We start from the raw sequence: 26605 nt of genomic DNA, 5'->3' as shown, positions 1-26605 counted from the left end.
GTGGGGTTTGCCTGGGCACAGGGACTGAAATGTGTGGCGATGTGCACTCTGATGAGGACTGATTCACCTATTAAAGAAAGAAAATCTAAAGGCTTTCCTTCCTTTAATAGGATAGTGGATCTCTTCAGACCCCAAATTTGCTATTTCCCTTAAAGGATGACAGATTTTTGTGAGAGGAGCAGACCAAGAGAGGGATAGAAATAATCTGTGTGTTGCTCTTAACATAGAACTGGTGGAAAAAAAAAATAAAAATGGATTTGTGTCACTGCGAGGTAACAACATTGTTTTATGTGTCAAGGGAAAAAGAGGAATAGTCCATTATTCAGATCAGCACCGGTAAATGGATGTTGTTAAGACTGAAAAGCGGGGCCATCTCCTCCTTATCATCTCCATTCAATCTCCTAAACTCTTGCTGAACTTGTGACAGAGCCCGGGCTGGAGAGAGAGAGCCAGCCGAGGCTCAGAGTGACACACAGTGACACCAGCAGGAGTTATTAGAGGAATTGATGAGCACAATCACACACGGGGATGACAAGAAGTTGGGGAAGAGCTGCAATGTGCCAGGAAACAATCTGCATTATTGAGAGCAGAGCTCCAGGGAAGGTGTGATGAGCCTGGCAAAAAGTGCAGACCCTTCTCTTCGGGACCCTCCTCAAAAATCTCTTCCCCCGAAAGCAGAAGCACTTTCAAGCCCTTTTAGAGACCAAACTCTGTTTTGAGGTTTTACCATTTCAGATCCAAGGAATTAGGTAGAAACTCGTTGATGGGGCAGCTTTGCAGGGATGTGAGGCTGAAAATGAGGCAGGGATGGATTTGATAGTCCTGGAGAAGCACCAGGTTGGGGTTGGAATGGTCCCAAAGGTGGCTCTGAACTGGTGTCAGTGTTGGTATTAAACTGGTCTGAACCTTCCTGAATGGGGCAAAACCAGCACAGCTTCCTCAGTGTTTAAAGACTTGAAAAGAAAACTTCATTACTGAGTGTTTTAGATCCTTGCCCCACAGAAGCACTCACCAGAAGGGAAGGAAAGATGTAACCATGGTGGTTTCACTGTTCACGTTTGCCAATCAAACTATTTAAAAGGATTATTTTTTTCCCTTTTAATATGCAGCCCCAATTCAGCAAAACACCTGAATCCATCTTTCGTAGTCAACGTGAGAATGATCCTATAACAAGGAATGCACCTGTAAATATGTTAATTAGCAATTTGTGCTGTGGAGCAGCCATTCCACAAACCTGGCATTAGACAGACCGTCAAGCAGGGAGCCTAAATTCCTTAAATTTAATCTTTTCCTTGAAGAAGTCCTTACTTTTCTCTGGAATATTAGCAGTGTTAAATCACCAGCCTCTGTTTTGAAGACAATTTGTCTTGGGCACCTTTAAAAATGAAGAGGAAATTTGGGATGTTGACTTGTTTTGATTTTGATGATGTGGATGGAAAATGAAATTGTGATTCCTTGATAATGAATTTGCTCATGGATTTCTTGAAAAAGAACATTTTTTTCATGTTCTAAACGAAGTAGTTTTGGTTTAAAACAAAGGACAGCCTTTGTTAAGAGGTTTGGTGAAATCATGTGCTTTAATAGAGACTCCAAAAGGCAAAATTTGCTTTTGATGAGGGATAAAGGATAAGAGGATGAGGAAAGATCCCCTTTGCTATGGAAAGATGGATTTTGATATTCTGAAATTCTGATGAAACAACCAACAGTTTTTGATGCAGGAATGAAACCTGAAAATTTTCACTTTTTTGTGTCATCAAAAAAAAAAACACAGCCAGGCATGGATTAGGGGTGGAGGAACTGCTTGGGAAGTCCACAGAAACAGGATATAAACATAGGATGGAAAATACAGAGCAGGGGGACGAAAAGGGAAAGGAGAACAAGCTACACATGAAGGTCAATTTTCACCATCTCCCTTTAATTGGCACAATAACAATATTCAAACCCTCCAGATTTTTCACTCTGGACATTTCTCTGGTTAATTGTGAGGTTTCCCTGCACTTTTCCTGGGTTCTCAGGACCGTGGTGGTGATAGGAATAATTCTCCAGCATCCCTTTGTAATTTGGGCACTTAATCAGCAAAAATCAGGACTTTGCCAAGTAAATGCTCCTCAGGATGGCCTTGGGTGAGCCAGCAGAGTTTAATTCACTTTTTCTTCTCTGTTTTATGACAGATCATTTGCCATTGTCTCCTCTCAGTTATTCTCTGCCATTCCAACACCACGTTTTGGTGCATAAAAGGGAGTGGAAATAAAAGGACTGAATGGAAGGGGAGAAAAGAGGCTCCTTGGAGAGCTGATGTTGAAAGGCAACAGGTGAAAGTCTTGTTAGATTTCAGTGTCCAGTTTAATGGATGAGGAAACAAAACAGAAATGAAAAGGAAGTTCTGTCTCTGGGAAAAAAAATTATGCACTGCCAGGAAAAATCTCTTGCTAAATATTTATATCCAGCCCTGGACTTCCATGGGCCTTCACGTTTTTGAATTTTAGAATTGATTTATTTTAAATAACTGCATACATAAATAAGTGCATCCTAAATATACCCCTCTGTGTATTAGGTGACTCTAAGTAAAATTATTGTTTTTTATTATAAACCAGATAAATTTAAAGAGTTCTTCCTCCAAATATACTTGGTCCTGGTTCCCAGCTGGTGCAAATTTGCATTTTTCCATGAAGGTCAAAGTTTTCCTACTGTCATCCTGGAATATCCAACCCTGTTTACCTGGTAAAAAATCCCAAGTAGCAAGTTCAAGTTGTTTAGTGCACCCAGGAAGGGAAAACATTCCTAAATCCTGATTACTATTCCTGCTAACATTTTGCTTTCCTAACCTGTTCTGAGTTTGTAGGAATTGTCTGCTGCTTATCCAGCAGATGCAAATGCATCAATCCCTGTATGTGTGACTTGTTTGGAGTGCAGGGCAATTATCCAGGAATAAAATCAATTTCTAACAAATCATCTGCTGTGTGCAAAGCAGGACTCTAATAGTAATTAAAGTCATAAAATGGATTAATGTTTCTCTCTATCTCCTTCTTTTACCCACTGGTAAAAACAGCTCATACAGGAGTTCTAGGAAAGAGCATGAACTGCAGAAGAAATTAATTAATAAACAACAAATAGTCACAAATCAATTCATTTCAGGCCTAAGATTACATCATGATTTGAAGCAACTTTATATAATTGCTCTATGTCATGTGAACTGACTTTGAAGTGACTTTGAGGGAATTTTGATGTTCATACGGAACTTGCAGCAAAAATAAAATCATATTTAATATGTAAAAAGGGAAAACTAGATACCTCTTGTTTTAAATGCACCAAAACATTCTCTGTAATAAAACGAATCTCTGAAGCTGTACTTCTGTTTAGCTGACATTGACATGTTCTTCTCCAATATACTCAAATAAGCAGCTCATAATCAAGTTTTCTTCTCAGATTGCCAATTTAAATACAAAAAAAATGAATCTGTGACTTACTCCCTGACTTGAAGCACAACTATCTTCTCAAAATCAAAACAGTGGTAAATGTTAAAATGGGTAAAGAAAGAAAAGGCTATTTATATTTGTGAAACACTAATAAGTCAATAATTTTAATTGAGAGCAGTGGACTCTCAATTTTACTGAACAGTTCACTCTGGGCAGGGAAGATTTCCCAATTTGCAGTCCTTGCTCTTCCTCCTCCCTGGCTTGGCTGGAGCAGCACCCTCAGTGTTTTTATCCCCTTTACCTGGGGGGATCCCTCTGCTCCTCCCTCTTGGATCACCCAAACCCTTCGGGATTTTCCATGGGGGATCCTTTAGGAACTCTAGCTTTTCTCCTTGGCTGCTGTTAACAGAACTTCCTCCTCTTCCTCTCCTTCTGCATTCCACCAGCATCCAGCTCTCCAGCTCCAGCAGAAGAGGTAAATCATTTGTATTCCTCTTCCCATCTCCAGATAGTCTTGAAACCTGTCTAGACACCAAAGTGATCTGTTTGCTGCACTGATTATTCCACTTGGCCCTACCCCCTATCTTAAAATACATAGATTATGCTGAATTAAGTCCAATTTCATCCAGAAACCAACTGATTATTTTCTCCCTTTCCCTCATTATCCAAGAGGTTCTAAATGATGGCAATAAGCAGCAACGGCATCACCAAGGAGGAAGGGAATGATCTTCATTTCACACCAAATCATTCACTTGTTAAACAATAAGCCTTGAAATTGACTTTCCCTCCTGACACCACTACATGCACAAATGCAAATAAAATGATTACAGGATTCATCTTGGGGCAAAAAAAAAAAAAAATGATGGTCATGGATGGTTCAGCTAATCTCAAAGTCACCCTGGAATTGCTGCCCTGCTTGTTCCTATTTATATTGGTTAGGATTTCACCTAATCATGGTTTAAATCTGTGGCCACTCAGGTCAGTCCAGAGCTAGTCCTGGATGCTCTATTTATTGCTGCACTGCAGTGTAGGGCTATTAAAAAATCCAAATATTTCCTGACAGCTCTCGGGGGAAATCTACAGTTCATAATTTCCTTTCATGGTACTATTAATACTTCCTGACAGGCTGAAAGCCAGTTGTTAATAATCTGGCAGATTTCCAGGTTCTTGTCTAAAATTATCTTCAGTTTCACTTCTATTTTTTTTTTTTTTTTTTTTTAATGTGTGTGTGTGTAGTTTTTTTTAGAAAATCTTAACCCCTGATCCAGAATTTTCTGAGGCAGGAGTGGCAGGTGGATGCCCCAGCCTTGAAACTCCTGGTTCAAAAACTCCAAAACTCCAGGGATGTTTTGCTTAACTCCACATCCCCTTTGGGAAGAAAGTTTGGTGGGTTGGCGAGTTCTCTGCGTCCAATGGGCAAAGAAATTTCCTTTATTTTATTTTTTAAGGTGTTGTGAAGGCCACCAGCTGAAAGGCCAGATGTGTAGGAAGTGCAGCAGCAAAAATAATAAATACTGAAGATACTGTTTTATTTGAAAGGAGAGCCCCATAAAGATATCACAATGCCTTTAATATGGATTTTAATAAAAAGATCTGGGATATTGAATGTGAAGAAGCAGGAGATTAAACTGCAAACATGCAATAAGAGACTTCAGGGTGGCACCAATGAAAGCATTGCTGGGATATCAGGCTCACAGAGAAACAACTTCTGCACGAGATCTTGGAAGAGATGGAGTCTTCAAGATATCATTGTAAAAGTTGATCAACAATTCCTTTATTAACCTCTGTATCTTTGAAGAAACCTGCTCACAGTCTTTTGATGATATTCTAATTTTGATCCTCTTTTTACTGAAGAAATGGGAATTTTGCTGCTGACTTCGGTTGAAAGAGAATCTTTTTTTTCAATCATTATTACACTGATAATACTTGGAAGGAGGTTTTCTTGAGCTTTTGATCGTAGATATGGAGTAGATATTAAACTTTTCACCTGGGAAGAACGATGTGTGCACTTCATTCCCAGTGTATGGGTGCCATCAAAGTCTGCAGCTTTAGTGTTTGCAAACGTGCTAAAAGAAAAGTGATAATCGGTTTTAAAGTGATATTTCCTGATTTGGTAAATTTAATACTTTCAAAAACTGTATTTCACAATGTATTGAACTGAAAATTGATCCACACTTCCACTTCAGCCAGGCCTTAGAAGCCTTTTTATCAGACTTTTCCCATCTCAATATTTGCTCAAAAAATTACTGCGGACTGTATTAAATCTTCTTGTTGGAAATTATCTTCTAAATTCCAATTCACATGGAAAACATTCTCTTCTGTAGTCCCCCTTAACCTCTGAGGGCTGAACTGATGTTTTCATCCCACCAACACTTCCAGGACAGATCTCACACAGGTGTTGGAGGTCCATTCCCACATATTTAGGGATTAAAATGAGAGCAGCAGTGTTTCAGACAAGGAATGAGCAATCAGCCCTTTCAGGCTGATTACTGGCATTGCACAGTGTATAAATTTTAAAAAAGGGTGTCAAAATCCAGCTCCAGATGTGTTTGTATGAGAGAGCTGCACCTGGGTCCAGCACAAGGATTGAGTTATAATCTGTTATATTCATTGTCACTTCAGCACTTTGCTGGTGAAAGACATTTTTATGCTGATTTGTCAACAGCAAAACCCACTGGGGTTTCTACTTTTCATTCTTTTTGGGTAAAATACAGCAAATTCTCTCATTGGCTCTTGCCTGTAGAGACAGGGGTATTTACAGCTGGGAATGGCCACACAATATTTGGCTACTGTACTGGATCAGTCCAGAGAGTCATGAAAAGATGAATGGATGGATGGAAGAGTGGATCACCCAGAGACCTTTCCAGCAGCTCCAGTGGGATCCTGGAGCACATGGACACCTTTGGCAGTGCACTGAGGGCAGAGGAGGATTTCTCTTTTCCTGCATTCTGCTTTAAGCTCCCTAATTGCTGCTGTGAAAATAAAAACACAGGGGGAAAAGAAATCAAAATAATTTAAAAAGATATTTAAATCCTACTGTGTCTTGTGTTAAAGAACGTGTGAATCCTTACAAGGACGCTTGGAATCATGGAATGGTTTGGGTTGAGAGGGATTTTAAATCCCATCCAGTGCCACCCCTGCCATGGCAGGGACACCTCCCACTGTCCCAGGCTGCTCCAACCCCAAAGTCCAACCTGGCCTTGGGCACTGCCAGGGATAGGCATCCACAAATTCCCTGTGCCACTGAATCCATCTGGGATAGTGAGTGAGGCCTCATCCTATTTCTCCTCAAATGCCTGGATTTGGGGAGTTCAAGACAACAAAAGCCTCTGTAATGCCCCACCGTGCGGGATCTCAATGTCACCTGGAACACGTGGAGCTGTTTGCTCGGATCTAGGAAAATGTTTTGAAAACACGAGATTTTAAACCCTCCCCGAAGGCTTTATGTGCTGGATTTGAATCACAAATGAGCCACAACCTTTTCAGTTTCCCTAGGAAAAGTAAGCAATAGCAGTCAGGAGTGAAAACCAAATGAAAATCCAAGTCCTTTTGTGCAAGAGGAAAAATGGGAGTGATCAGTATCGGAAACCTTTGTCAAAGAGCACAGGGTGCTTTTCTCCCTCAAAATACGGTTCAATAATTCTAAATAAGCAACAAGTACTCCAACAGCATCCGTAAATCTTGCTGGAGCCTGGAAAACTAGTGGCTCCTGCTCTGGTAGCTGCAAGTGTTTGCTATTCACTCTGTTATGGATATCTGGAAAATAGTTTGAGTGCAGAAAGCGCCTCAGGGATGAAAAAGGTTTGGGAAGAAAAATGTAGCTGTATATCATTGGCATTCATGAGAAAATTCCCATTCGGGTCCTCGGAATCAGGTGCTCAGGAGACAATAGAGAGATCAGGAGACAATGGTGTGCCAGGAATGCAAGCCTGGCTTCTTTCCTGGCACGTGAGGAATACAAAAGCGTGGAAAGGCAAATTCAAAAGATAATATAGACGTGTGGAAGCTGCTGGGAGGGAAAACTGAGGCTGCAGAATAAAAGGCTGTGCACTCCCTGAGTTAGAGACTTTTCCATTCCTTTCCTCTCCCATCCAGATCTCATTCCACAGGTGGTTACACCAATAAACCTGTCCTGAAGCTCTTCCACCAGCACCACTGGGGAATTTGGCCCCAAATCCCTGTTGTTAAACATTTTGTCTTCCACCAGGTCAAAAAAAGCTGCACTTGCTGCAAACACGGCTACATTTCGCCATGGGTAAAAATGTCAATTTGCTGGAATTTAGCTGAGAGCAAAATCTCATCATTCCCAGGGTCTGACAGGTTTTACCCCAGTTCAGTGTCACATCACCACCTGAACCAACTTTCGCTTTCAGAAAACTTAACAGAAAACTGTGGCAGAAGTGGCAAATGGGGCCTATCCTCATGGAAATTCAGATGACACCAGAAGAGCCTTTTGTCTTTTGTCACAGGTTTGGTCTTGGAAATGTTTGGTTACTCAAAAAAATAAGTGGTTGTAGAAATTAAAGGTCTTGAAAACCAAAGCCTGGGCACCAGGTCGGGCTCAGTAAAGAACAAGACATTGGTTAATTAGACATTAGGTTATTGTGCTAAATATATGTCAGATTATTTTAATTAGCAGATGAATCCATGGCCTATTCCCTTCTAAATTCCAAGGAAAAGAGCTGTACAACTGCAACCTCCAGCCATACACTAGAAGAGCCTTTCCCTCCTTGTGATAAGTGCCAAGTCAACACTCAAATCCCACTTTTAGATGTGAATTTTTCAACATCCCACATGTCCAGGAGGGAATGTTTGATGACAGCAATAGGTTTGTGCAATGATATTACTCCTGTAAGGAGAAGCAGGTGTTGTACAGCTCATCCACACAGAGCCATTGCTGACCTGGGTATTTTACCCACCTTTTCCCATTTATTCCCCTCCCTGTGTGCCCCACACATTTGGGTGTCTCAGGAGCAAATATCTCTCCTCTCCCCACAGATAAGAAGTGAAAATGACAGATATAAAGTATCTGAGGACTGAGTTCTCTCCTATGGACTTGTTTTCTCTAATGGGAAAACAACAAAAAAATGATGTTGCCTATTTCTGTAACAAACGTATTTGTATAAATTACACCCTGCTGACAAATGGACACGCAATCAGGATTTTTAGGGGGAAATGTAATGTTTCCCCCATGATCATATTTAACATATTTTGTTTTCCATCCATCTCTCTGCTCAAACTGTGGCATAACAATTAGAATAAGTGATAGCAGCACGTCCAGAAAACAAAGGGTATGATGGCAGAATTTATCTTGTTACATTTCTTGATTTAACGCCAGTCTGGGATTTCTGGTCTGAACCAGATTTTTCTTATGCTATAAATATTTCAGTTTTTTCATTTATTCTTGATTTAGTTTGACAGTAAATAATCCCATGGAAGCAGCTGTTGGAAAGATGTTGTAAAAATTATGAAGTGTCTGTTCGCCAGTTCGGTCCTTGTGTTTGTCAAAGGGAAGGGAGTAAAACAGTTGGGTGACTTAAAGGAAATATGTGTGTGTGTGTGTATTTACAGTAATGCCCCATAATTTGCAGTCCTGGGAGCAGAAGAATTACAGTTCTGAGGACTGATCAATACCTTGTATGAATACAAAGGGTTTGGGTTGCATATTCTGGGTTTTGGCAGCTGCAGGTTCTCATTTCGGGGCTCCAAAAGACTTGTCCAGAACCTGACAAGAGGAGAATAGAAAGCAGGGAGAGTTTCAAAAGGATATTTCCTTGAAAAAAAAAAAAAAAAAAAAAAAAAAAAAAGGATTTGTCCTCTTGGAAAAGGCAGGGTCTGGCAGGATTTGGCTTTTATTGGTTATTTTTTGTTTGGAATATTTGTTTTGTTTGGAATATTTTTTTTATTTGGAATTTTAGGAAGTACGTGAGTAACTCTGGCTGGTCTAAGTCCATTCCCAATTTCCTTTGCCAAGCCTTGCACTTTTAGAAAGGATTTCTGCACTAAATAACCCCCACACCCAATGCTCAAGGAGCAGAAACTGGATATATTTGAGAGATCTTGAGGAAAAGGAGTTGGGTGGGACCAGCCCTGGGAAGTGCTGCTTGTCCAAGAAAACCACCACAGAAAAATACCCAGCACAGAGGAGAATCCAAATAGAAATGCCAAGGAAAACACGTGGGAATGTGCAGAACTGGGGGAGATAACTTCAGCAAAAGGGGATAAATTGCAGACAAACGCTGGTTGTTATCTGCTCACAGCCAATTTGGCATCCACCCGGCACGATTTGTCAGCAAATGGGCAGTCTGAGCCTCCTCACCCTTTCTTGCTGCTGCACACACAGGTCCTGGGTGCCTGGGGAATATATTCCCTCCTCCAGGAGAAAAAAAAAAAAAAAAAAAAAAAAGAAAAAAGCTAAAACTGGGACAGGTAAAGTCACAAAATTAATACAGGAGGAATTAGATGACATCTAAGTAATGAATTTAAACCCTAACTTACATTTTTTTTTTATCTGAAAGAGATGTATTCTATTCAGGAAGGACAAGGGAAAACAAATTTAAAGCGTGGTTTTGTGGGTTTGTTTTGGTGTGGGTTTTTTTTTTTTTTGTCTCAGATATCACGGATATGTACACGAGCTTTGAGACAAATATTGACAAGCAGGAGAAAGGGCGCAAAATAAATATGATGTGATTCAAGCAGGAAAAGCACCAGGTTTTCCACTGGAGCAGAAATAATCGATGCCTGCCTTCAGTGTCGACAGGTGGCTTAAAGCAGGGGTTGGAATGGAACCTGGACTGGAGGCAAGTGCTCCAAAAGTGCACCCAAAAGTATTAAAAAATAAAGGAAATATTGATTGAAGGTATTTAGGCTCAGTTACTGCTGCTTGGGGCAGGGTTGGTATAAAAAGGCACAACCCAGCTCATCCTCCTCTGTTCCTGCTTTGACAGAATTATAATTTAGTACTTTTTAATCCTTTTCCTTTCAAACGCTTATAAATTTTGCAAATGTTCTTCAGTAGATCACAGCTGTGTGTGAAGTAGGACATGAAAGACCAAAAGAAATTGGGGTTTTTCCATCCTTTTTTTTTTTTCCCAAAACTTAGAAGCTTCCCCAGTTTTGATCATTCCTCGGGTTTTTGAGAGACCACCTGCAATTTTTAGGTGAAGTTTATAGAAAACAATAACAAAATTTAGTCCCTTAGAGAAGCGGGATAGCTTCCAGGAGATTTAGATTTCTTAATTTTCTAAAAAAAAAAACCCTCTCTCACTCTTATCAGCACTAAGTTCCAGGGCAACCCTGGATGAGATCTTTTCACACTGCTGTGAAAAATGAGACAAGTGAGAAGAGAATATGGATCCATAAGTGTGGCTCATAATTGTAATTTCTCAGTGGAAAATTTTCAGCGCTTAAAAGGTTTGGAATGATTTTACAATTTTGTAAACTCATTTTATTAAGTGATTTCTGGTTTCAGCTGCTTTGTTGAACTGAGCCCCACCAGTAAATCTCTCGTTTGCCCTTGGGGACTATAGGCCAAACAAATACTTTCTTCCTGCCTTAATTCATCGTCTGTTGACTGAAATGTCAAAGGAAATTAGAGGAAATTGTTATGTAAATCCTTACGGGCTGATGGTTCCTTTCTGAAGGATAAAACTCCACGGACAAAAGGTGTTTATTTTCTTTTTACATGGGGTGTGTGTGACATTGTGATCCCTTCTCCTCCCGTGGGAGATCCATCATTTTGCATCAGGATCTGCTCAGGTTGCAACAAAGGATCCTGGCTGGGATCAGAACCAGCCCACTGTGGGATCAGGTAACCCCAGACTGGTTTGGGTTGGGAGGGACCTTAAAGGTCCAGTGCCACCCCTGCCATGGCAGGGACACCTCCCACTGTCCCAGGTGCTCCAACCCCAGTGTCCAGCCTGGCCTTGGGCACTGCCAGGGATCCAGGGGCAGCCACAGCTGCTCTGGGAATTCCATCCCAACCCTCCTTACCCTCACAGGAAACAAATTCCTTCCCAAAATCCCATCTATCCCTGCCCTGGGACAGTGGGAAGCCATTCCCTGTGTCCTGTCCCATCATCCCTTGTCCCCAGTCCCTCTCCAGCTCTCCTGGAGCTCCTTTAGTCCCTGGAAGGGGCTCTGAGCTCTCCCTGGAGCTTCTCCTCTCCAGGGGAGCACCCCCAGCTCTCCCAGCCTGGCTCCATTTTCCCTATGATGAAACAAAAAATATCTTAACATTTGATGAAGATTTAGGAGTTGGGAAAAACCCATTTTCCCAAACACCTTTTCTCCCATCCCAGCACTGCAGGGCAGAGGAACCACAGGCAGATTTTTCTTTCCATCTTGGAGAAACTCCCTCCCCTCCAAGAGGTCTCTGTGCCACGTGGGGAGGATGGGAGGAATCCCAACATTTCCTATGATTTCCATTCCAACTTTGTGTCCTTTTGGAATTATTTTAACGCCAGGATGATCCCATCCTATGACATTTGTAGTGTCTGAGTCTCCAAAATGTACAGTAGAACGTGATTTTACCTGGGGAAATTTGGGGTATTTTCTTGGAGTCTGTGCTTTAATTGCCCAATATCTCTTCCTGTTTTTTGCAGAATATCCAGGTAGTCACAGGAAGACACACTTTACTTTCTTCCACTGATTGGATGGGAGGAATTTTTGACCTTGGAAAGTGGAGATGGTGTTGCTATGGAAACTAATAAGTCTGCTGCCATTCATGAGCTGCAGCACAGGTAAAATGTTCCACTATTAGTGTTTGTGATTGATAAATCTCTATCAGTGTCATAATTCTTGGAGAAAGGAGAAGCAATTACCAAAATTAACAGCCCTTTTTGGTATGAACAAGTGACTAAGGAGCTTTTCATAAGGACAAGCTTTAATTTTAAACAACTCCAGGTGCTGCCTTTGAACCAGGAAAACATGTTTCAGGATCATAAGAAAGCTGGAATCCAGGTAATGCCTTTAAAAAATAGTCTAAGCCATAACAGTGAGAAAGAAAAACAATTGTTACTTGGGTGACAACGCCATGAAAACATTTCTTGGCCACAATATCAGCAAATGAAGCTGGATTGAAAACCAGACCAGTCTGGGAGCACTGAATTAATGGTCTTGATTCCACATTTCGCATCACACCCTTCAAGTGCTTCCATACGAGTGAAGTGTCTTTATTGAAATCACAGTGAACTGAAAGGCAAATTAAAGTATTTGTTTATGAAGTCCAAAAAAAACGGGTGAGAACCATAAGGACTATCAATATAAATACACAAAAAGGAAAGAAAATCTTGCTTAAAGCCTAAAGCAAATGGAAACATTCCTGCTTTGCCTCCTGCTGGAGTGATGATGGACCCTCATCCTCCCACCCTGGGCATCCTGACACTCCTCAGGTTGGGATCAGAGGACAAGGTGTCATTGGAGGAAGCAGGAATTCACCCCCCACCTTTCTCCTTTTTGAATATCCCTTGTGCTTAATTAAAATATCAACAGTTTGTAACATATTGTGAGGTAAAATGTTCTTCTCTGCCTGGCTGGGCATTGCTCACAGTGAAGGTTTGGTATTCTGAGTTCATTCCTTCCCTGAACCTTTCTTCTAATTAAAAGCATATAACTTGACAATCCTGCTTCATAAAGCCATAAAAATGGGATTAACTCATGTGGCTCATTACAGCCTCGTCTCCAAACAGGCACTGAATGGGAGCTGAACTCTTTGAGGTTATAATGAATTTGGGGATGGACTGACCCTTCACAATTGGCGGTGATAGAAACCATGACAACTGACTTTTGTCTCCAATTAATGCATTGAACTCTAAATAGCCAGGATATTACTCATGTACTTACAAGGAAATTGTATTAAAGTAACCTCAAATGATACTTAAATTAATTATGTAGTGCATGAGTCAGCAGCTGTTTGAAGTGAAGAAACAGAGCAGGGGGCAGACTTCAGTAGCATTTTAAAATACAATTTAAATGAAACTCGATGCTATTTTATCTAAACGTGAGATGTAAACCTCAGGATAAAAAAAAAAAAATGTAAATCTCAGGATCAGACTTACTGTTAAATCAATGTAAAGTTGCTATTTCAGTAACAAACAACCAGCATGTTAAGGACTAAAAACCTTGGAATGTGTAAACTACTGTGATATATAAAATATTTCAAGTGAGCAGTCATTCATTTAAGCCCAGCTTTGCTGAACTAATCTCAACACCCACATGTTTAAGACCCAAATCTTCCTTTAATTCCCCCCTGCCCCACTCAGCCCTCTTGAGTCCCTCTCACAGATCTACTTTACTACTGCTTTCCTACTCTGAGTAAAGCACTTGTACCAGTGTTTCAGAGCACAGGATTCCCTGTCATTCCTTCATTTGTTGGGAACTTGATGGTGGGCCTGGAATCTGAGTCCCTGGAGGAGCAGGACAGCTGTGTGAGAGATAAGATATACTTACACCCATGATTTGTATCTCCAAAAAGAAACTTTTCTTTCCCTTTTTATTTTTTCTCCCCCCTCAGGCTTTAATTTTTGAAACTTTTTGTGGTGTCTTCATCATTCTTGCCAGAGGATCATCGTTAACAAGCCCAGTCCCAGGCTTTAAACCTGAGTTAAAAAGGTACTGGGAGCTCACTTCTAGATGAACATGTTCAGCTGTTTAAAGACTTAAAAATAGCTAAAAATGTAAATGTTCCGTATTCCCAGGCACCAGGAGTAGCTCACAACGGCACTTTTGTCCTGTTCCTTAATTAAAGGAACAGCAAAAGCTCCCACTGACTTCAGTGGGATAAGTTAATTTATGCCTGGGTATAAATTAACTCCATTGATTTCAGCAGAGCTCCGCTGATTTTCGCTCCATGACATTCTGAAATATGCCTGATGGTAACAGTCAAACTGCACTTATGGCAAAACTCCTCTGATTTATCACATGGAAGGTTCACATCAATTCAGGAATGATGGGAATGGGTGGGAGGATGAGGCGCCAGTCCCGACGCTGAGCAGAGCAGTTTTGTGGGCTGGGGATGGAGAGGAAATTCAGAGTGTTGGATGGCATTGGTCACTCATTTCCTGCTTGTTTCTACCTCACTTCTACCTGAAAATGATTTTGACCCACAAATTAATTTACAATCTCAGGATTAAAAGTGCTGTGCAGAAGAGCTGGGTGTTATTACCCCCTCCAAACGGCAATTCAATTACTCAAAAATCCAACTGCCCTCTATGTTCTCTTCATAGGCAAAAATCGTGGAGAGAATAATGTTCCCTCCAACTCCTATTTTCCAGCAGAGCTTTTTTATGTGTCTCAACGAGGGTCTTTAGGATTTTTCTTGCCTTAGGGGACAAAATAAAATAAAGTAATGCATGCACAGTGACACAGCGAGATTAGATTTTTTTTTTCTTCATAACCCATTGCTATTTAAATGAGATAATCTGATCTAAGCAGAGCACCAGAGGCAAGAAGGGTGATGAAGATAAACTCAGAGATCATTACTTTAAATTCTGTGTACTTGCTGTAGGGATGTACAACAACCATCTCCTGACACTGTTGAAATTTAAACATTATTTGATGTGAATATGTTAAGAAAGAGCCTTCACTTTCTGGATTAAAGGTGTAGACAGGATTTGGGGAAGTTGAAATGAACAGACCTGTCCAAAGTGTTCAACAGAAGAAAATAATTGTCTCTTCACATCAAAACTCTCTCAAGTTCACCTCCTATGGCTGCTTCTGGATTGGGCTGCTTCCTCTGGGCTTGTTATAAAGGACAGCTTCCCAAGAATTTCATAATGAGGGAAAAAATTATTTTCATCTTTAATATCATATTTCTGTCCTAAGCGTCCATTAGATGCACCCCAGACTGTTTTTTGGGTGTGGATGTCAGCTCAGGTTCTCCATCAGGCTGGAGGAAATTTCCTCACCTCTCCCCCTCTGGTCCCTCCATTCTCTCCTCCCTCAAAAAGGAATCACCTTCTGGTCATTTCAAGTGTCTCTTCCTCCTGGACAGCTGATCCAAATTTCTTGTGTCTCTCCTGTTCCTTAAGGGAAATGGCACCTCTTTGACCTGATTCTTGGTGGCTTCTTCCCATAAAATACACCCATGCCAGGAGAGGTGGCCTTTGTGACTGTCCCTTGTTCAGCTGATGGTCTTGGCCCCACCCTGGAAGCAAAGGGGATTTCCAGGATTAAAGATGAGATAAAAGCAGAACAGCAGTGAATTCTGTCAGGCTGTGGACAGCAGAAATATCCCAGTCTGACCTGCCTTTTGGAAATGAAGCATCAACTGCATTTCTACACGGCCCTTTTTGGCTTCTCGCCTCCAAATCAATCGAAGATGCAGCCACAACCTCCCGGGCTGGATTTTTGGCCCATCATTTTGAAGCTGTTAAATTAGAGAGAGACATTTCCTGATGTAAAGTGTCCTGATCCTCCTCTGGGTCACAGCAGGATGAATATTGAATACATCGCATCCCACACTCTGCCTGCAGTGTCTCGCAGATTTATTGTTGGCATAACAGCACCTTTAGGGATGGAACAGCAGACCATATATTTTAAGACAAGTGACATCTTTGCTATTTCTAACAGCAAAATGTGGAGATGAACTAGTCCAGCCTGGAAGTGTTCAGGCTTCCCCGAACAACCAGAGGCATTTGGAGATCTGCTGATGAGTCAGACACTGGGATTAATTAGGTGTCCCTCAGACAGCATGGAGTTTTTCATGGTTTTGGGAAATAAAAAGCTGGATTTCTGTAAATTATTTGCAAGGCAGTGGCTGGACGTGCAATGGCCTTCCCAGGAGAGGGAACAGTGAGGTTTGAAGGTTTTATTTCCATGCTGTGGGGTGCCAGGGGGTTCAGCTCATCCCCCAACATCAATGAACAACAATTATCTCCTGGTGCGACAAAGCCAGGAGAAAAAGGGACCCTCACACCCCCAAAATGCAATGTTATATTTATTACATTACTATTACATTATTTTATTACATTTAGGGAAAATGAGGTGACGCTGTTTTACACCACAACGACACAGACTCTGAAATTCAAAAGGCTGAAAATGATTCTTTTAATTTTGGGATGTGTTTCCCTTTTATGCTATTTTACACAGACCAATTTGATTGGTGAAACAAAGACAAACCTCTTCACTCCCATTGGTCAGAGCAGAGGGACATCAAGAAGAAGTCCCTCCTAGGAAAAGGAATGAAATAACAAAGTTACAGTTACAAAAACATTTCTCCCGTTTACAGAAAATTCCCTGGGAAAAGAATTTCAGAAAACCAAAACACCTCAGGCACGAAACCAGGGCTACAGTGAGGAGGTTTGAAGCTTTCCAGCAGACAGACACAAACCCACCTGACACCAGGGCCACTCTCTTATTTCCCAAGGACTCCACATCACCCCAAACCTGGAGACATGGAATTCTGTTCAATACTCCCTACCTCAGGCTAGACTCACTTCACAGCAGAATCTCCTTAATTTTGTTTCATCTCCCAGAAAAAATCACTTTTTTTTGGAATTCCCCTGAGTGCAGGGACCTGTGGTGGAGAAGAGGTGAGGGCTCAGGTGCTGCTTTGAGGGTGCACCTTGAGACTGGAGCCTGGATCCATTTCACTGTCAGGAAAATATTATTTATGATTTCTGGAGTGAGCGGGAGATGCTGGAATTCATGGATGTGACTTCACCAGAGTTTCATGTTTTCTACATGACTCTAGACTCTAAATTCTCCAGTCTGGAAGGCCTTGCCTATTTTCATGCTGGTTTAAATAATTATTGCTTCCCAATCTTTTCAATTAGTTGCTTTACATTATTTTCCCCCTTTTATTTAAATTTTACATGATTTCTTCCTGTTTCATATCAAACCATTTTATCTCCCAGCACAAAAGACTCATTAACTTTGTAAAATAACATCCTGGTACTTTAGAAGTCATTAATTTTTTTTTTTCACTGTTTTGGTTGCAGCAGCTTCAAAGACAATTCAATTTTACTTTATTATCACTGCCAAGAAGTTGAAATTAGCAGGTGATTAAGCACTTCAAATATTTTGAGCATTTTCTATTGTCAACAATGGCAAATTTAAGTATAAAGAAATTAAACTTAAGAAGGCACAATAATATATTACTGAAACAGTTTATTGAAGCACAAAATTTTCAAGGAAAATTTTGAGTAATTGCTTGAACAAAGAGTAGGTTTAGATCAGATTTTAGAGATAAATTGTTCCCTAAAAAAGGTCGAGGCCCTGGCACAGGTTGCCCAGAGAACCTGAATTTTGAGATTCCTCGTTTCAGAGTTGCCATAATGGATTTTTTTTAAGTTTAAGAGCCAAACCCACTCCCTTTGTATCTCCACAACCAATGTCTCAATTAAAGATCCGACACTCGAAACCTGAGATTTTATTATGGAGAGAATGATGTCCTTAAAATCATGGAATCACTGAAGGGTTTGGGTTGGAAGGGATCCCAATGATCATCTATGTCGTACATGAAATAGAGAGAGAGAAACCCAGCTGAAGTCTAATTTTCCACTAGCAGAAATGAGAATTTCGAGGATTTTGTTCCCAGAGAGCTGACCTAGGAAATGCAAAAAACAAAACAAAAAAAAAAACAAAAAAACAAAACAAAACAAAACAAAACAAAACAAAAAAAAAAAAAAAAAAAAAAAAAAACAAAAAACAACAACAACAAAAAACCAAACCCAAAAACCCCCAACCTCCCAAAAAAATTAACTCTCCTTTATTTTGACATGAAAACCCTGACACGGATGAAGACCTTGCCCACGAACTTTTAAGTGTTGCACCAATATCTATTTACATAATCACAGGCTGGTCATCCCTCCCATTGTTTGCAGAAACTAGAAAATAAAACGTCTGGAGGTTATTGATTTGCTACTTCTTTTTCATTTAGCACCCATTGATTGTTGTTTATGTTGTGTGTGTTTTTGTTGAGCAGAAATTAACATTGAAAACTTCTTGGAATTCACTGAGTTCAGATCCAGTTGACATTCCTGGGGAAATCTTGCTGCCACAATCCCATTCCAACTGGGGCTCAAAAATTGGTGTTTTCTGCCTCTTGGCAGAAAAAAAAAAAAAAAATCATACACAAAAAGCTGATTTTTTTTAAATTCTATTTTTTTTTTTTATGGTTGGTACAGGAATGTGGTACAGAAATGGCCTGGGACAGAAAATGTGATTGTCACAGGGTTTGAGCTGCCAGAGTCATGTCCAGCTCCTCAGGATGATTTAGGCCTACATTAGAAAAAAATAAACCTCTTGGGCTTGGGAGGTGTTTTTTCATCCCTGTCTGCGAGAGGAAATCTTGAGATTGCCACAAAAAATTGCATGTTGAGCGTGGATGGGAGAGCAGCTCTGAGGGAAATAGGGTGGGAATATCTGGGATGGCTCTGAGCTGTCGCAGCTGGGCTATGTGGAAAGCACTCCTCTCATGGCTCTTGTGATGTTCAGATCCCACAGTTTTCCCAGTTCTAGCTCTAAAAACAATCAGACTCAAAGGCCAACCACGGATTTCCCCGGAGACTGAGGTGTAGTCCTGAACCACCCAGTAGTAACGTGAATGGATTATTTTTATTTACCTTACTTGTGTTCTTCACACCCCTTTCCTCGATTACTCCATTCATATTTAGGATTAAACCCTTCTAAAAAAATTAAACATTAAAAGCAGTGTTTAATGGTCACGGAATTACCGAGTTTCAGGAACTGGAGGAACAAACCCCACGTGCACCACGCGAGGATTTATGTCAGTAATTGCTGTGTTTGCTGCCACAGTTACCACAATTCCATCCAAAGGCAGATAAGGCTCTCTAAAGCTTCTCTTTCAGGAGGTGAGAGGGGGACTAGAGGGTAAATTTGGGGTGTGGAGGCAGAGTTCAGGCACAGAGGGCACCTGCAGCCCCCATTCCCTCCCTGTTTCCCCTTGTGTGCAGAGTCCACCCAGAGGTGCCAATTCTTGTCCTATGGGTCACACACTGCCCAAATTCCCACCTGGTTTGCAGCAGGAGGAAAATTGATCAACTTTATTTTGATGTATTTGATATTTAGACCCTTGTAGGATTTCTGTGATAGCCAGTATTTTGCCCTGTATTCAATATTAATATCTGCTTTATTGTTCTATTCTAATTACAATCTCATTATTAAAGGGGCCCTATGTTTTCCTGTGACAGATATTGCATCTCATCGTTAGTGGATCTTGGTTATTCCATGCTTATTGTTATTAATAATTTGTAGCAATTGGATTGGAATTACAATATTACTTTGCTAAATCACTTTTGCTGCTAATTAAGGCGCTGTGTGTGACATTGTTTAGCTCCAATCATCATTGTCCTGCTTCTCAGCCTGCTCTAATTACCTGTAACTCATTCATTTCGACTCAGAAATCAGGTCTTTTAATCAAACTCCTCTGAGCATTGCCGTGGTGGGAGCTGCTCCTGGTGGGAATGAAAAGTTCTCATGGACAAAGATATTTGCAATGACAAATTCACCTTTCACCGCAGCCCCGGAGCTCCTTAGAAACAGAATAATTGTCCTCAGTTCTTCCAAACACAATAGGAGGAGGAGGGTTCTGAGGGAGAAGTGAAAGATGACTGAAAAATTCCGACTCTTCAAGGTATCAGCGAGGAAATCGCTGTGGCTTTAAATTGTCCTCTCTGCACAGAACATCTGCGAGATCAGATCTGTCACACTGTTTGCTGGGGTAATATTTCCTCTGAAGAAGCAACACCATTTCATTATTTGCCTGGGAACTTTACTCACTTTGGCTGCCAGACAAACAGAAGACACACAAAGGTCATGCTTGAGCCAGGAGTGAAAACTCACATTAATGGCCAGGGGCTTCCTGGTGTGTGTCTGGCATTAGCAGGAGTGACAGAACCTCTCACATATCCTGAATATTGCAGCAGTTTGAGGGAAAGCAGAAAAAAAAAAAAAAAACAAAACCAGTTTATTTCTGTGCAATCCTTTCTGCAGCCATTTTAGGAGAGTGCACAAAAGGTGTAAAAAAAGTGCAGATATTTGTCCTGCAGCTGTTCTGCACACAAACCTGTGCACACACTAAGCAACTTCACTTTTCTTTCGTCTTGGAATCGCAGAGTGATGGAATGGTTTGGGTTGGGAGGGATTTAAAAACTCATCCAGTGCCACCCCTGTCATGTGTAGGGACACCTTTCATTGTCCCAGGGTGCTCCAAGCCTCAATGTCCAACCTGGTCTTGGGCATTTCCAACAGCATCCCTGCACCCAGGGAGGAAAGCTCCGAGGCAGGCAGGGATTCAGGCATCACTCCAACATCTTTCCCAAGCCAGTGGAAGGTTCTTTCCATGGGAGGTTATTTCTGGGCATTGATCTCCAGCCTGGGTGGGTTGTTTGCCAGCAGATTTCCACAACAGCAAATGCAAAGTTCATTATCATTTGGGAGAACTGTGTGGGAAAACAGCAACCAGTCAGAAAATCAGAGCACATCATCCCTTAGGGTTTGCTTCTCTGTGGATTTGCTGGGTGCCCTTGGTCAGGCTGGGGGTTGTTTTATTTGTACCCAGCAGGTGCCCAGGCTGCCACTCCTCCCTCCCAAACCTTGGGATTGTCTCCATCTCAGTGCCCTGAGCTCACTCTGGAAAATTTAGAGCACTTTGGAGTAAAATCTATCCAAACTTTGGCTCACGTGCTCAGAAAGCCTTTCCCCCCAGCCCCAGTGTGATTTATGGAATGTAATTTCTTCATCCTCTAACATTGTCTCACTTCATACACTTATGCCAAATAGTTTTTGATGATTTATTACTTTTCCTACAGCTTATTAAAAAAAATGGGTATCAATACAATGTCAACAGAACTGCAGAGGTTAATCTCTAGTAACTTACTGAGCATTAATCAGATTCTTATTTCAGTCATATTAGTCTAAAGCTACTAAAATCACTGATGGTGTAATGCAACTTAAATCAGAATATAATGTGATACCTCCAACTGCTGCTTCTATTTAGATTTATTCTGATTTACACTACATATGGTAGAAATAAAAGACTTTTCTCTGAGTCTTCCCTGTACATTTGTGAGTTTGCAAAACACAAATAGTTTGCTCTAGGCCAGAGGAAATGTAACCATTTATGCAATAGATATTGAATTCATATTTGCCTGACAAGTGACCTTATCAGCTATTACTTGTCATCTCCTAATTAGTCTACATTTATTTTATTCACTCAATTAACCCCCAGCCTCTCCAGGAGATAAGTTGGCGATACACAAAATTATGTGTGGTGCTGCAATTAAAATGGTGCTGCACATGTGCTCCACAAATTTGCCTTAAAGAAAGGTAAACCTCATTAATATCCCACCAGCCTGACTGCAAATTAACACGGTTTTATTGCCAGTGATGCCACTGACTTTCAGTGCTCACTGGCAGGGAACAACAATGTCTTTTCTTCAGAGAATCTAAGAATAGTCACATAAAACTAAGAGTGTGCAGTGAGATTGAGAGAGCAGAAATTTCTATGTATTATTAAACCTCTCCTTCCCAGAGAAATGCCCAAGTTCTTAATTAAAAAAAAAATAAAAATTACAGATTAAGAAAGGTGAGCACCTAGGATTTGTATGGAAAAGAACAAAAAAAACCCCTATGAGCAGAATCCAGCCTGATTCACATTTTGTACCTTGAAATAACTTGGGTTAAGCATTTTGGATAAAAATCTGGACCACATGATCAACAGAAATTCATGCAAATTTTAAGAAAACCAAACCTGAGTCAAGATTTCTGTCCCACTTTGATATGTGTAAAATGCTCATGCATATGCACAGCTAATTCATAGGAGAAACTGGGACCAAGAGAATTGTTGTAAGCCCGAAGGTGGATGTCCCCTGCAAGTCAAAATAACAAAACAAACATTTATTGTGTTGCAGTGACATTTTACCCAGATGTCTGCATAGTTTCCAAGATATTAGGGATGTGAAAACACCAACAGGCAGAAAATGAATGTGGTGAAATAGGACGTGCTGTAAATCCAGTCGGATGCAATTACTGAGGAGAGGGAACCTGGAACACCCTCCTCTCTTTGCTTTAAAACTCTGCAGTCTGAATCTCCTGGAATTAGAGCCGAATCCATCATTGATTATGTCATTCCCCAGAAATATGGCCTTGGGCAGGTTTGTCATAACTCTGCTGGTGAAGCTGCACCGTGGGCACGGCGACCATCAGTCAGAGGGAGACAATTTCCCAACGACCACAAGTCAAGCAAATGTGTCCCCAGCCTTGTGGGACAAGTTCTGCTGGAGATGGATGGCAGCAGGATGGGGTGTGATGGATGGCAGGAGCAGGGCAGCTCCTCACACACCTCTGTGCTGTGACCAGGGTTTAATCCTTAGGGAAGGACAGGATTTCCACTCTGAAATCTCACAGAAATTGCGGGAAAGGGAAGTGCTGGATGCTCATCCCTGGAAGTGTCCAAGGCCAGGTTGGACAGGGCTTGGAGCAGCCTGGGATAGTGGCGGGTGTCCCTGCCCATGGCAGGGAGGTGGGGCTGGATGGAACTGAGGTCCTTTCCAGCCCAAACCATTCTGTGCTCCATGATTCCATGATCCAGCCTGAATTCTACACTTGCCCTTTTGTCTGAACATCCTGAAACTCTCCACCACCTCTACATCTCTTGATTCATCTTGATTTATAATCTCACTCGTGTATTATTTTCACTTTTTGGATTTCATTTTTGCTTTTCCTTTCATTTTATCTTTGCATTCATTACCTTTCACTGCTCACATTACCCCCCACAATTTAAACACTCTGTCCCAGCTCAAGCAACTACAATCATCCCCCCTATATCAAGTGTCCTCCTTTCTCTGGCATCAAAACACTTCCTTTTTTTTTTTTTTTTTTTTTTTTTTTTTTTCCCAATCTGCTGCAGTTGGAATTCCACCACTGGCAGAGATGAGATGACTAATCCAATTTCCCTCTATGCAGAGAGTCTCTCTTTGCATTTCTCTCTGCACTTCTACTTTTCCCCTGAATAGCCGTCATTTAATGCCCCGTTATCTTGGATGGCACTCATTTAGTGGTTTATTAAGCAGTAATTCAGCAGCCTGTTATCAGTTCCTACTAGAGCTGGGGAAAATATGCCAGCCAAGTGTGCGAGATTTCCGCAGAATTACAGCGGTTTTGTGATTTTTGGATTAGAGAAAAATCACCCCAAAGTAATAGATATGAAATGTTTTCCCTGCATTTCATTATTGGCCTGGTGCTAAAGCTCCCATCAGGCCGTTCTCACTGTAGATTGTCTGATTTTTATTTCTGTTTCCAACCCAAGCAACAAAATTCTACAAAATCACAGAGAAGTCAATGGACTGATAAGTCCTAAACCTGGACTCACTTTTTCTCTTGCACTCATGTCCTTTCTGAATGTTTCCATGTGGGGAAAAAGACATAAATTAATTTTGTAGAGCTTCTTAAAAACCAGGGAGTTGAAGTGAAATAATGGACAAGGGTGTAAACCGAAGTGTAGAGTGATCAATGTAAATCCCAGCTAGAAAAAAAAAATAGGTTTGTGAAATAATTTTGATGGTAGAATAGGCAAAGGCTTGATTGGAAATCACAGCTTGCAAAAGCTGATGAAAATAGTAATTTTTAATATAAAATTATTCCTGGTTCCTAAAATGGCTGGATTTTAACAAATAATGAAAGCAGAGATAAAAGGGAGGAGGTAAGAGGGTGATGGAGCAGCTAAACTGGCACCAGCCACAGAACACCTGCCAGAGTTATGGAATTTTTCATATCTGCTTATGAAAAGCATTTCAGGTTCTGGTTTCCCTCTGGAAACTTGCACAGGAGACACAGGAGGAGAAATGGAGCAAACTCTTCCCATGGCCTGGCATTTTGAGCTCTCTAGGCTCCTCTCTGGGGTGAGAGCCCTGGGAAGTGTTAACAGGGACCCCTCCAACCCCATTTTTGGGCTGCTACTCTTCCTGTACAGCTTTGCAATGGTGCCAAACATGGGCATTAGGAGAGGAAAGGCAGTGTATAAATGGGATAATTTCCAGTTTTCCCTGGATTTTCAGCCTGCTTACATGGCTAGCAACATTTCCACCTCACATATCCCTGGCTGGCAACTCTTCCTGCTGATCCCTGTAGCCTTGGTTTTGTGTCTGAGATGTTTTGATTTTCTGAAATTCCTTTCCCAGGAAATTTTCTGTAAATAGGAGAAATGTTGTGTAAACTGTACTTTGTTTTCTTTCCTTTCCCTAGGAGGGACTTCTTCTTGATGTCCCTCTGCTCTGACCAATGGCAGTGAAGAGGTTTGTCTTTGTGTCACCAATCAGATTGGTCTGTGTAGAATAGTATGAAAGGGAGACACATCCCAAAAATAAAGGAGTCATTTTCAGCCTTCTGAAATTTGGAGTCTGTGTCGTGTTGTAAAACAGCATCAGCCAAACATCAGCATTAGGAGAGGAAAGGCAATGTCTAAATGGGATCATTTTCAGTTTTCCCTGGATTTTCAGCCTGCTGACATGGCCAGCAACATTCCCACCTTACATATCCCTGGCTGGCGGCCCTTCCTGCTGAGCCCTTCTCTTTCCAGCTCTGCTCTAAGGCAGGATTTCAGTGCAGCCCCATCAGCCTGCATTTCCCCCTCCTTTCAGCTGGGTTTTGTTTTGTTGTTTATGCTGTCAATTCTTTTTTACTTTTTTTTTTTTTTTTTTTTTTTTTTTTTTTTTTTTTTTTTTTTTTTTTGAGAACACATCAGTTAAAGGTCATTTTTCTCTGAATAGAAAAGCACAGTAATTTTGACAGTGAGACATTCCCAGCTTGGTCTACATCAGAAATGTTGATATTAGCTCCTTTAAAATAGAGAGCAGAGACAAAAATTGCCTGAGCAACTCGATGGCTGGCAGTCATCTCCAAAAAATCCCCAAAAAAAACCCCAAAAAACGAAGAACATTTGCAAAGTTATGCTTGTGGCTTCTGCTGAATTCCAGGGTGCCATTACTGGAAGGATTTTTAACTTCATTTGCGTTTGCTCAGAAAAGGAAAAAAAAAAATCATCATGAAGATATTAAACAGCCACAAAAGATGACGGCTTCAAATAGTGTCTTTTGGCTGATCCATAATCGTTTGCCTTGGCAATTTTATTGGGGAACATTAAGGCTGATCACTAACTCTGTGTTCCTAATTATTTCTGAAGTATTGTGCTGTTTTCTGTGCTGAAATGCGGAACGAGCAGAGCAGTGGGCTGGTTGGGACTGCAATGTTCTAACTGGGTTTTAATCAATGAGTGATAATGAGAGCTTGTGTTTTGACTTTCCCTTCTTAATTGCCAGTAATAAAGCAGAACCTCATTGATGATATTTAGCAGAGTTCAGTTTCATTCATCTCTGTTTATTCTATTTATTCAGAAAGTGCCTGGGAGCTTTCAGCGTGCTAGACACAATAACAGAATATACAATGCTAATTATATTTTCCTTGCCTGATATTTTCCACAGCAGAGGATGATGCTGCCTTTTTCTGGGGAGTGATTGCATCTCCCTGTTATCAGCAGGTTTTGGGAATGCAGGAGGAGTCAAAGGGTAAAACCATGAAACCATGTTCCATGAAATCCCAACCACATTTTGGTGTTTAAATCTCTATTTCTCTTCTGCTGCTCATGATAGTTGAGATTTTTTGGTTTTGTTTTTCTTTTTTTGTTGCTGTTTTATTTTTTGTTTGGTTGGTTGGTTGGTTGGTTTGGGGTTTTGTTTGTTTGTTTGTTTTTGGGGTTTTTCTTTGGGGTTTTTTTTGCAAGGGTGCCATAAAAGAATTAAGCACAAATATTCTCAGGATGAGGCACATCTACAGGTGCTGCTGGCCAGGAAAATTCATCTTATCCAAACAGCCACAACAAAGCTACATGAGGTGTGATCTATCTCAGGTGGATCTTCACTGGCCGATTGTCAATTTTGCAACCTGATTTTTGGTTAAAAAAGACCATTTTTTTTTCCTAAAACTTTAAGCTCCAGATTTAGTTTTGGTCCTTCAAATGGATGCCAGTACTGTGATGACAAATGCATGCAAATCAGTCAGTCAATACAATAAATATTTTGATAATATCCTGGCTGAATAATCTAATTTAAATCAGGACCTGCCTTAGGTTTAAAACATTTTAAATATCCCTTCCATTCCTCTTCAATTATATGTAAGAAAATAAAGGGGTTTTTAATCTTGCCTGGATCATTGCTTGAGATGATTTATAT

This window comes from Sylvia atricapilla, chromosome 11 (assembly GCF_009819655.1).
Source record: "Sylvia atricapilla isolate bSylAtr1 chromosome 11, bSylAtr1.pri, whole genome shotgun sequence".
NCBI classification, from domain to species: Eukaryota; Metazoa; Chordata; class Aves; order Passeriformes; family Sylviidae; genus Sylvia; species Sylvia atricapilla.
This window is presented reverse-complemented; position numbering follows the sequence as displayed.